This window comes from Hibiscus syriacus, unplaced genomic scaffold (assembly GCF_006381635.1).
Source record: "Hibiscus syriacus cultivar Baekdansim isolate YM2019G1 unplaced genomic scaffold, ASM638163v2 tig00110393_pilon, whole genome shotgun sequence".
Classification (NCBI taxonomy): Eukaryota; Viridiplantae; Streptophyta; class Magnoliopsida; order Malvales; family Malvaceae; genus Hibiscus; species Hibiscus syriacus.
In genome coordinates this window covers 651,791-662,499 of record NW_024062721.1, presented here as the reverse complement: position 1 = coordinate 662,499, position 10,709 = coordinate 651,791, and positions in this window count along the sequence as shown.

The window sequence follows — 10,709 nt, the reverse complement described above, 5'->3', positions numbered from 1 at the left end:
TGGTACGAATATAACTTTATATTTCTAAGAGAAAATAATCAACCAAGATTTGGAGTAGCGTTGAAGTATGATCGATAAGAAGTGATTAGGAGTTTGTTAGTAAAATGCTTATTCTCAACTGATTTTATCTGTAAAATAATTGTATAAATGATTATTTTTCTTCACGACATATTACAGCTATATCAATAAAGCTTTGAAGAGTACTTGAAACATTATCGAAGCCTTCAAAAAATAAATCATGTTCTAAAGAAATTTTGCACTAGTATTAAGATCAAATTCACATAGTGATATTAAATTAATTTATAAAATTAATTAAAAATAAACAAATGAAAAGATGGTTTTATATGACGTGAATGAAATTTAAAAAATAGTTAAATTTATGATATCGATACTTTTACATGAGTACCTATATTATTTCAATGATATCGATATTTCCAGGTGAATATCGATATTAAAATGAATATCGATATTAAAATGACATTTAATTTTTTTTTGAACAATAATCATAAATTAAATGTTTGAATAGAATTTATTAAGTAAATTATATGTGGTTAAATCATCTTGTTGAATGTTAATATTTCATTTCCTATAAGTGAATTCCTTTAGTATTTTGTTTGATTTTTTAGGGATTTAATAATAAAGATAAACTATCATCCATTTATTATTTTATTTTTTTGGGTTATCCAATTATTATATTTTTCAAAATCATACATAACGTTATGTTTCGTTTTTGTTCTAATCATATATCGTTAAAAAATTAAAAATGATACTGATGTGATATAACATAACATTTTACAATATATTTTCTAATTTTCACATCATTTTATTTTTCAACGCTGATATTTCAGTGATATTTTTATCAATAAAGTGTGATAATATATTATTTTATATTATTTTTTTTTGGATATGTTATTACAATTATTATCAATTTTGCTACACATAACTGCTTATTTTCCTGGCGATAATCATTGATAAGTCATTTATACGTTGTATTTCTCCTTTATTTTTTTCTCATTCAACAGTAAAATCTATTGATTATCTTATGAAAATTGTGATAAATAATTGTCCCAACGGTCAACCTCAAAGGTGGACTTCCCCCCCCCTAATTATTAAAGATAAAATAAATAAATAAATGTCTACCCATAAGCAGTTAAAATTTTGGAACCATGTTTTCTCATACTCTTTTTTTTGGGTACAATTATCGAGAAATTTTAAATTAAACATTAGACACATGAAAAAATTGCTTCTTGTTCATCGTATTTTTAGTTGAACTCCATCCTACTAGATAGACTTAAAGTTCTTATACTGTTCAATGTCTGTTCAAATAGAGAAAGAAAATGTTCATTGTTCAATGTATGTTAGCTTGATAACAAGGGTTCAATGTATTTTGTACATTGTTTTCTTTTTATTTATCATATGTGATTATGAAATGTAATATATGTTTTAAATACTACTAATTATTTGATAATAAATGTTGAAATACTTTAAAAGTTTATTGTTGAGTTAATCGATTGATGGAATCGGCCAAGAGGGGGTGAATTGACAATTAAAATTTTGGTGGAAGCTTTTGTAGAAAATTGAAAGAAGTTACAAACGATTTAGAGTAGTTCGACTTTCTCAACCAAAGTCTACGTCCACTACCTTAGCTATCCACACTAAGGATTTTTCAACAAATTCACTAATTTATTCTTTCTTTTGAGGACAAAGAGTAACCTTACAACTCCCTCAAGAATTGTACCCCAATTCTTGAGCACACTCTTTTCCAAAGAGAAATACACAAATTTGCAAACTTACAAGGAAAACCTCATAAGGCAATATGTTTGCACAATTCTAGAACAAGATAAGAACACTCAAGAGATGATTACAAATGAGCACAAATTGTGTTCTTGAAAGGAAAATGAATATTGAAAGGAAAATTGGCTTGAATTGCACAAACTTGATGTTTGATGTTTTCTCTCATGTTTCTCTATTGATTCTTCTTTTTTGTTGTTGATCAATGGCTTCTAAACTTGTTTAAATACTCCTTCAAATGATTTTGAACGTTGGGGATGATTAGTGGAGTCAATAGAGCCGTATAAGTGTGAAAACAATTAATTAAATTAGTTAGGAGCGTCAGTACATCGATGCATAACAAGGTGCATCGGTGCATCAAGTGTAAAATTCAAATATTTTGACCGTTAGAACACTTAGTGCATCGATGCACTAAGCATGCATTGATGCATAAAATGCATTCGATGTTTTGAAAAAGCCCAAGTGCATCGATGCATGGTGTGTGCATCGATGCATAAAATGCATTCGATGTTTTCATTAAAACCCGAGTGCATCAATGCATGGAGAGTGCATCGGTGCATTAATTGCATTCGATGTTCAATTTATTCATTGGTGCATCGATGCATGGATTGGTGCATCCCTTTGAAAAATTGATTTTAGGCTTGATTTTGGTTCAAAATACTTTGTGAAAATTGTTTCAAAAATATATTAAGTATAAAACACAATTTTACACATTTAGTAAGGTTTAAAATTGATCTTGAAAGACTTGGAGTAATAATTTGATATTCGAGTAATTAAATCGAATATACTTAGAAAATCATTTGTAAAATCTTAAAATTCATTTAACTTAATTTGTTACATCGAAACATCAAAATGTTTTCAACAACCCTACCCTTTTTTATATAACAAAACATTTGTGTAATTTTAAGATTTTCTTTGAAAATAAATTTTAAAATAAAATTTGAAATTACTCCCTTTACTATAACCACTTCTCCCCATAACATTTAACATTTCTCCCCCTTTTTGTTAAATCAAAAAGACTCTAAAACATTTTTAAACAAGGTTTTGAAAAACTTAGCCAAATGATTAATTTAAAGATTAAGATGCTAAGATCACAATCAAAAGAGAGATTAGCCATTAGTTTCATAATCAATATTCATAATCAAATGTGAAATGACATAATTGGTCATAATGTAACTAATATGTATATGATGCAAAAATTAATAAACATTAAGCTCAAAATTCAAACCAAACCAAATATATATAAAATAAGTTCAAACATTCAATCATCCAACTCCTAACAAATTCAAACATTTAACAAACCAAAACAAACACTCCAGAAACATCAAAATCAATCCAAGTTTTAAAATCAAGAAAGCAGATCAAGGATAGATCTACTCCATCGGAGGATCGGGAGGAGGAGGAAATCGTGCTTGCATCTCAAGAGAGAGAGCATCCATACATGCAAGCATCTGCCGTTGAAACTCCATTTGTTGAGCTTCCAATGCGTTCAAGCGATGATGCACGGCTTCATTGTTAGCAGTCAAATGGGATTCGATGGAAGCAAACCGTAAATCAAATGTCTCCAAAAACGAATGAAAATATGGAGGCACTTGTTCCTCTTGTGGTATTAGTGCATTGTCGGGATCGTCAATGTCTTGAAATAATCTTTGAAGTTTGGGATCATCATCTGCAGCTGGTGCCGGAGGAGGAGGAGGAGGAGGAGGAGCATGAGAAGAGCTAGGAGCAGCTCGTGAAGAACTAGCTCCCGGAGTTTGCTTAGAGGGTCGAAAGACCCATTGACCGGTTTCCTCGTCATATTTCTAGTCAGCTTTCTTCAACGAGGTGAGATTGATTTGGTTTCGGAGAGGAATGAGATTGTCAAGAGAGACGTTTAGACCGAGTTTGATAAAAAGGTTACTAAGAAGACATCCATAAACTAATGTTTCGACATGTTTTGAAGGAACAATGTTTATGATATCTACTAGCTGACTAAATATAATGTGGGGCAGATTTATTTTGTTCTTATTCTTGAGACAGTGCATCCACCACAAATCCCTCATACGAAAAGTGGAGTACCTACCTCCGGATGGTCTAAACCACTAAGAGATCATCAAATAAAGAAAACGATCATGATGAGATCGTAGAGTACTAAAACTAGCATTTGGAACATAGGGATAATCCACAGTTTCATTCTCATTATAAAGACCATCGTCATCTAACCCAAAATGGAAAGCTATAGTCTCGGGGTCAATATTAATATATTGTCCTAAAAGGTAGGATCTGATTGCTATAGTTCCACACTGAGTCTGGTTTTGAATACACACCATATTAGAGTAGAAAATGAGGACTAACTGATGATAGACGATAGGTTTGAGATGAAACATTTTATCAAACTTCCATGTTTTTAGAATCAGAAGGTATTCGAAGTCAATATCAATCACGGCTTGAAGAGAAGGAATACGTTTTTCCTGGATTCTATAAGATTGGAAAGAATTTATATACCTATGGTACAAGTCGTCTCTACGACGTTCAGGCATATTAAAACAAAGTCCTATAAGAGTATTAGGTGGAGGAGGAACGGGATTAGGAGTTCAGGTAGAACGACTAGAAGAAGTCCTAGGACATTTAGGGTTTGACATGGTTAACGAACGGAATAAGGAATATAACCTGCAAATTTTAAAACACATGTATGAAAAATAATCAATCCCAAAACTCAATTGAGTTCGCAATAATTCAAGGTTCTCTAAACTGAATCCTAATGGACATAGTTTTGAAAAACTATTTAGAAAACAGTGTTTGAAAATTATAATATGTATAGTGTTTCATGAAAACAACGTAATTAAATAAAAAACATCAAATTTAAAAATTAAATTTAGAATTTTGATTTTTTTTTAATTTTGAAAATTAAAAAAAATCTTTGAAAATTTGTGAGTTTTTGATTAAATTAATTGTAAAATCTAGTTTGTAATCATCAAACAATCAATGCCCGATATAATGTTCATCCTATAACTAATTAAAACTAGTCCTAAGATCAAAAATCAATATAATAGAAGTTTTTGAAATATTACCTTGAAAATTTCGGATTTGAGAGGATTGTGATGTTGTTTTGCACGATTTGATGATAAAAGCAGGACTTTGAGATGAAATGAGGATGAATTCCGATTAAAAATGATGATTTTGGAGTAAGAGGAGAATTTAGAGAGTGAGAGAGGCGTGCGACTGATGAGGGTGTAGTTTTAGGGTTTGAAACAAATGAGAAAATAAGCCTTTTAAACCCAAAACACGACAGATGCATCGATGCACCTTCATGGTGTATCGATGCACATTCAAAGGGATGCATCGATGCACTGTTAAGTGTATCGATGCATGATCGATACATGAAGCACAAAAATGTCAAAAATCCGTTTTAAAACACTCAGAATGCTAAATTAATTAGCTCTAGTGGTATTGGAAACTCATATATTGAAAATTAATCATGTTCAATCAATCAATTAATCCTTAAACTACATTTGAACATAAAATTAATTTTCACCAAAAAACATAAACTCCCCTAACTAATAGCAATGAATGCAATCAAAAATTACTATTATATGCATTTTTTTCATTTATTCTTAAAAGTGCTAAAATTATTTTAAACATTAAGTGAAGATAGGTCAGTTAAACTTAATTCTCTCCTAAGTGTCCAAAATCTTTCTTTTTCTAAAGGTTTTGTAAAGATTTCCGCTAATTGGTGCAAAGTATCAACAAATTCTAGAACTACATCTTCCTTAGCGACATGGTCTCTAATGAAGTGATGTCTAATTTCAATGTGCTTAGTTCTAGAGTGTTGGATGAGATTTTTAGTGAGACAAATAGCACTAGTATTGTCACACTTGATAGGAATAGTACCTACTTCAATTCCATAATCAAAAAGTTGTTGTTTCATCCATAAAACTTGGGCACAACAACTACCAGCTGAAATGTATTCTGCTTCAGTGGTAGATAATGCAACACAATTTTGTTTCTTTGAAAACCAAGAAATCAACATATTTCCAAGGAATTGGCAAGTACAGGAGGTGCTTTTCCTATCTAATTTGCATCATCCATAATCCGCATCAGAAAAGGCATGCAAGCTAAAGCTAGAGTCTTTAGGATACCAAAGTCCTAATCTAGGAGTGTCCTTAAGGTATCTAAAGATTCTCTTAACAGCTAGTAAATGTGATTCTTTAGGACATGATTGAAATCTAGCACTTAAGCAAACACTAAACATAATGTTCGATCTACTTGCAGTTAGATAAAGCAAAGAGCCAATCATTGACCTATATAATTTAACATCCACACATTTACTTCCTTCATTTATGTCAAGCTTTGTTGATGAGGTCATTGGAGTGTCATGAGGTTTCCCATTTTCTAGTCCAAACTTCTTGAGCATATCTTTGACGTACTTAGCTTGATTAATAAAGATGCCATATTTTCTTTGCTTGATTTGGAGTCCCAAGAAAAATGAGAGCTCCCCCATCATACTCATCTCGAATTCACTTTGCATTAGCTTAGAAAATTCTTGGCAAAGAACATCATTAGTAGAACCAAATATTATATAATCAACATAAATTTGAACTACTAATAAATCTGTACCTTTATGCTTTAAAAACAATGTAGTGTCAACCTTCTTTTTGGAAAAACCTTTTTTAATTAAAAAATTTGACAATATTTCATACCAAGCTCTAGGGGCTTATTTTAAACCATAAAGTGCTTTTGTCAATTTAAGAACATGATTTGGAAATTTTAAATCTTCAAAACCAGGAGGTTGTTCCACATACACTTCTTCTTTTATAAAACCATTTAAAAATGCACTTTTAATATCCATTTGATATAATTTTAATTCATGAAAACATGCAAATGCTAATAACATTCTAATTGCTTCCATCCTAGCTACGAGAGCGTATGTTTCATCAGTCTATTCCCTCTTCTTGAGTATACCATTGAGAAACAAGTCTAGCCTTGTTTCTCATTATATTACCACTTTCATCAAGCTTATTCCTAAATACCCATCTAGTACCTACAGTAGATTTATTACTAGGCCTTTCAACTAATATTCATACTTTAGTTCTCTCAAATTGATTTAACTCTTCTTGCATAACCATAATCCAATGTTCATAATTTAATGTTTCTTTAATATTCTTAGGCTCTAGGCATGAGATAAATGCAACATAATTACAAATATTTCTAAGAGAAGATCGAGTTGTTACCCCTTTAGATGGATCACCTATAATCTCACCATCCTTGACATAGTTGTATTCCCTTGGGTAAGATACTTCTCTTTCTTCAATGGTTGGATTCTCAAGAGGATCTTGAGTTTCCTCATCTTTCGTTTCTTCCTTTGATGATGGTTCTCCAACGTCATGTCCAACGTCATTTATATTTATAATGCCTACATCATCATTCACATAAGAATCCTCCATCGGAAGGGGATTATCATCGAAAACAACATGTATAGACTCTCATACAACTAAAGTTCTTTTATTAAATACTCGATAAGCTTTAGAATTTAAGGAATAACCCAGAAAAATTCCTTCATCACTTTTAGCATCAAATTTGCCAAGGTTTTCTTTACCGTTGTTTAGAACAAAACATTTACATCCAAAAGGATGGAAATAGTTAATGTTAGGCTTTTTATTTTTAAAAATTTCATATGGAGTTTTCTTTAAAAACGGCCTAATCATTACTCTATTTACAACATAACAAGCGGTATTTGTGGCTTCCGCCCAAAATAATTTTGGCAAATTATTTTCGCAAAGCATGGTTCTAGCCATTTATTCTAAAGTTAGATTTTTCCTCTCAACAACTCCATTTTGTTGAGGGGTTCTAGGTGCTGAAACGTTATGGCTAATACCATTAGAATTACAAAACTCAGTAAATCCAAGATTTTCAAATTCAGTGCCATGATTACTCCTAACACTAGTTATAGAGTAACCTTTTTCATTTTGGATTATTTTTGAAAATGTGATGAAATGTTCTAATGCTTCATCTTTAGTACTTAAAATTAGAACCCAAGTATATCTAGAATAGTCATCTACCAAGACAAATGCATATTGTTTTCCACCCAAGCTAGTAGTTCTAGTTAACCCAAAAATATCTATATGGATCAATTGTAATACTCTACTAGTTGATACATCATTAATGGATTTAAAAGAAACTCGCTTTTGTTTTCCTTTAACACAAGCATCACAGATTTTATCATTATCAAATTTTAGTTTAGGCAACCCTCGAACTAAATCTCCTTGAATTAGCCGTTGCAAAACACTCATACTAGCATGTCTTAGTCTCCTATGCCATAACCAACTATCATGCTCACCCTTAGCAACTAGGCATAAATTAGTCATATCAATAGAGTCTAAATGCACCATGTATATGTTTCATATTCTATGACCAATAAGCATAATCTGATTAGATGCAATGTCAATGACTTTACAACCATTAATATCAAACATGACATTGAATCCCTTATGACACAATTGAATAATACTCAATAGATTATGCTTTAATCCATTCAAATATAAAACATTCTTAATTTGTATGGAAGAGGTATTACATATAGTACCTATACCTTCAATGTGACCTTTTGAATCATCACCAAAAGTTACTTCTCCTCCATTTTTGGCGTTGAGCTCAATGAACTGGCTTTTGTCTCCGGTCATGTGTCTTGAGCATCCACTATCAAGGTACCATGAGTTTGAATTTGTTTCCCGTGCCTTGTAGCAATGCTCATTTTCCTACAAACATAGATTAATTTTTTATTTTTGGTACCCAAATTCTTTTGGGTCCATATTCATTAGTTTCCAAAATCCTAGTCCCTTTAGGTATCCATTTGTGTAGGATATCCTTATCTTTAGTAGTAATGAGTCCTTTAGGAACCCATATACTTCTAATGATTTTTCCATTAGAGGTTCTTCGGGGACCTCTATGATTGTAGTTTTTAAAACTTTTTCTAACAAAGTTGTTTTTTGAATTTTCCCTTTTTTCAAAACGTTTTGTTCCAACTTTATCAAAATAAGTTTTAAGATCATCAATTTTCTTTTGATGATCATCATTGACCTTTGAAAGTAAATTTTGCAAATCTAAATTTTTCTTTTCAAACTCTTCTAGTTTGATTTGCAAATCACTAATTTTAGTTTCAAAATCATTGTTGGTCTTGGATATGAGCTTATTTTCATTTTTCAATTTTGAAACATCATCTTTATATTTTAAAAACAATTTCTCATCATCCGAAGCCAACCCATTATATTCCTCTAATAACTCATCATAAGATAAATCATCTAATTCAAATGAGTTAGAGGTTACCTTAGAATCTTCCCTGAATGCCATCAAGCACAAGTTTGCTACTTCTTGTTCCTCTTCATCAGAACCTTCTTCATCGCTTCATGTAGCCACATGAGCCTTGTGCTTATTCTTTGATTGACCCTTTCTCTTCAATTATGGGTAATCATATTTGACATGCCCTGGCTTTTTGTATTCATAGCAAATGATAGGGTCCTTCTCTTTTGGTTCATTTTTGAGGCCTTCATTTCGTTTGAATTTTCTTCCTCGGTAAGGTCTTATCATTTTTCTGAATTGTTTGGCAAACAATGCCATTTCCTCGTCTTCTTCATCTTCATCCGAATCACTCTCATCTTTTGTGGATTTGATAGCAACTCCAATATTTTTCTTATTCTCCTTCTCATTTGGTGTCTCGTCAATCTTATCGAGGTCCACCTCATCTTCAAGCATCATTTCATGAGTGAGGAGGGAATCGATTAGCTCTTCAAGAGTTAAGGACTTTAGGTTCTTAGCCTCGATGATTGCCGTCTTCTTGGATTGCCACAATTTTGAAAGTGAGTAAACTAACTTCCTCACAAGCTTTTCGTTTGGAATGATCTCTCCATATGATTTGAGACCATTGAAAATCGTTGAGAATCTATCCGTTATAGCTTTGATATCTTCATTTGGTTTCATCCTGAAATTTTCATAGCTATGTGTTAGGAGACTAATTTTTGATTCTTTTACCTCGTCGGTGCCTTCATGAGTGACTTGTAGTTTATCCCATATTTCTTTGGCGGTTGTAAAAGATGAAACTCTTCCATATTCATCTGGTCCAAGAGCACAAAATATGATATGGATGGCTTTGGAGTTGAACTGGAACATTCTTGTCTCTCCTTCACTCTACAATCTTGGATGAGTGAAAGGCTTGATATATCCGTCTTCTACAACATTTCATGCTCCCATGTCACTTTCTTGAATGAAATACATCATCCTATTCTTCCAATAGACATAGTTAGCTCCATTGAAGAAAGAAGGCTTGTTGGCGGGCATCGAATCGAGACCGGAGTCGACATTTGAAGTAGAGGCCATTGATGACTTGATAATCGATGTAACTTTTCCCGAATCGACTCAAGAGGCGATTAATCCTTCAAATGAGTGAGGCTCTGATACCAATTGTTGAGTTAATCGATTGATGGAATCGGCCAAGAGGGGGTGAATTGGCAATTAAAATTTTGGTGGAAGCTTTTGCAGAAAATTGAAAGAAGTTGCACATCGATTTAGAGCGGTTCGACTTTCTCAACCAAAATCTACGTCCACTACCTTAGCTATCCACACTAAGGATTTTCCAACAAATTCACTAATTTGTTCTTTCTTTTGAGGACAAAGAGTAACCTTACAACTCCCTCAAGAATTATACCCCAATTCTTGAGCACACTATTATCCAAAGAGAAATAGTCAAATTTGCAAACTTACAAGGAAAACCTCACAAGGCAATATATTTGCACAATTCTAGAACAAGATAAGAACACTCAAGAGATGATTACAAATAAGCACAAATTGTGTTCTTGAAAGCAAAATGAATATTGAAAGGAAAATTGGCTTGAATTGCACAAACTTGATGTTTGATGTTTTCGCTCTTGTTTCTCTATTGATTCTTC